Consider the following 2,955-nt stretch of genomic DNA (forward strand, 5'->3'; position numbering starts at 1 on the left):
CAGAGGAGCAAAGTGAAACCAGCAGCAACAATAACCCAAGCTACAACCAAAACCCGTGCCATAGAACCATAACACAATGACCAAGACAACCTCGAAAAGGTGGCGGAGTTAATGCTCCATTAAAACCTCACCAAAAACCCCAGTTGCATACGAGCGCGGGAAGGGATCATGTGGGCCAGTTGCCATGAAGGCACCCACCTCAGCTTTTGGGGTGAGTCATCAAAACACCATTAAATATGAAGAGAAATAAGTAAAACAACACTCACATAAGCAAAACAAAAAAAAAGTGATAGAAAAAGTTGCAAAAGATGACAAAAGAGAAACTCACTTGGAAAAGTGACGAAGACCACACCGAAGGTTCCTTGATCTCCTCGGGAATGCTAAAGCTCCAAAATTGAATGTGCAAATGAGCTCTAGAAGCGTCGATTAAATATATTTAAGAAAATTAGGGTTTATGACATGCATGCCTAAAATCAAGGAAAAAGCGACACTTGGCAGAAGTTTCTAAAATAATGAAAGTGCCTCCTTTGGGATACTAAAAATAGATCCCTATTTTTAGGGATATTTTTTTCTTTTTTCATCTTTTGGTTTTTTTGATTTTTCCAGGGAAACTTGCCATGCATACTGTTGAGGAAGACTGTGCAGTTCCGAGGAACTGGCCAACTTTTCGGCTCAGTGCACTGCACATTTTATGAGCTGAGTGAGGGATTGCACATTTTTTGGGCTTAGTGTTCAGCTCCCTTCCATGACTACACCATATTTAGTTTCAAGACTGAATACCAGTTAGAACTATATAATTCCCATCATCAAGGTTGCTTGCCTTCAAGGATTGCACAGTTTCTAGAGGCAGGCCGGGAACTATTGTGAGACCAGGTGTGGAGATCATCTTGTGAGTTAGAAAGACTAACTAGGTGTGAAAGCAAGCAAGCACAAGCACAAATGAAAAGATAAGTCTCAGTCAAAGCATGAAAACCTGGATCAGTGCAAGGTGAGCTCCCGTGGATAAGAAGGAAGGCTCCAAAATCGAAGCATAGGAAAAATTTTAGAGGGTGGTTGTGGCCGCTACAATAGGCACCAAACCTAATAGGGAATTTCTGTGAAACAATTATCCAACATGCCCGTACTAGTCGTGAGGAGCCTGATCAGACACTTTGCGGGATAACTGATCGAACTCCGAAGACTGCAATGATACCCCGAGTCTAGGAACACTCTAAATCCAAACATAAGCAACACATTCAGAATGGAGCCTCTGCTTAGGTAAAAGGACACATAGAGGCACAAAACAAAATCCCAAAATGAAAATGCGATTTCCGCTAAGAATGAGTGAGCCTTTTGTACTCGTATTTCTAAGCCCATCTAAATAAACTAGGTATGTGTCAACTCCATTCTCCAGGGGTCTGCATAAACTCCAAACCCTCATCGTCCTCACCTTCACCGTTCTTATGTTGGTGCTCATTCATATGTTTGTGCTCATTTCTCCTCATCTTTATTAATTAAAGGCGATAAGATTTAATGAAAAATGGTAAAAATATAATTTAGATTGTTTGATTTTTTTTGGTTTGTGCGTTTGAAAAGGTTTAAGATAAGTGATTTCAATTTTTTGTAGTTTCAATGATAAAATGTTAAGATGATTGGTATTATTATAAATAAGCTGAAATTGAAATTTAATGTGGGTATATGCAACACATTACATGAGAGTATTTTTTATCCTATGTTTTTTTAATATTGGAAGATGACATTTTTTTTTACTTTCACGGTCGTTTAAGAATTGTCCAATAATTTATTTGTGAGAGTTTAATATTATTTTAACAATGTTGGTTTTTTTTTTCTCTAATTATAATAAAATAGAATTAATGACCTATTTATATTATCTTTATTTGATTTTATCTCCTAATTATTTATTTAACCAAAATTTCTCTAGTATTTTTAACGAGATCAATATTATTCATAGTGACATTCTTCTCTTTTCTCGAATGATTTAGCCAAGGCTTGGCATCTTTAAGCCAACCCAGTTGAGAAGGTGTGAATTGGACATAACTTTGAAAAATGACATTTGAAAAATAAAACTATGACCATATTAAGTGGAAATTATGGAGATACTAATGCACTTACTTGGATTTAGTTTTAAATTTGTGTATTAGATTTCTAAATAAAATTAATCATTTTAATTATTGATAGTATTTTTCTATGGAAAACTTCTCAAGGTCCCTCCCCTTTCCTAGAATATCCAATTAGAGAGAAACTCACTTACAACCACAATAATCACTAGTAACATCTAGGAACTCTATTGGATCTGAATTCTGACTTGAAACTTCTCCTCGTTAGGAACATGTGATGAGGAGCTTCAAGAATGTGGTTATAGGTAAGCCAAATAAAACCCAAGATTGTGACTAATGATGATGCATGGGGAGTAAAAATTATAGGTGTAAAGACTCACGATGAAAGAAAAATTGTTGAACCATGTACAAGAAAAGGTTTCCTACAAAGTCGTTGGATACAATGATTGATTACCGATGTATTCCTGTGGATGGTGACTTTTTTATATGAAATTCAACTTATTTTTACATTTTCAAGTACAATATGGCAAGTGGAGAAGCCTGGATAGAAAATGAAGAAGACCAAAGGCTATAGAGGATTGAAAATGAAGATTATGAACGATAAGGGAAAATAAACTAGAAGATGGAGAACAGACCTATTTAATAAAGATTGATCAATAAGGAGGGAACATGAATGAATAATTCCTACTTGTGATGTTTAATTTATAAAATTATGGGCTTTTTAATAATGTATACTAATTATAGAAGCCTATGTAGGAATGAGAGATGAAAATAAATGAGAGAGGTTAGGGATGAAGACCTATTCGGGAGATTCATGGAGATAATGTGGATATAATTATGGAAATGGTTTGACATTAATCTCCAAATATGAAATGATTGATATAGTCACCTATAGTTA

Source organism: Pinus tabuliformis, chromosome X, assembly GCF_031772625.1.
Source record: "Pinus tabuliformis cultivar Carrire ecotype Pingquan chromosome X, CPIR1, whole genome shotgun sequence".
NCBI lineage: Eukaryota > Viridiplantae > Streptophyta > Pinopsida > Pinales > Pinaceae > Pinus > Pinus tabuliformis.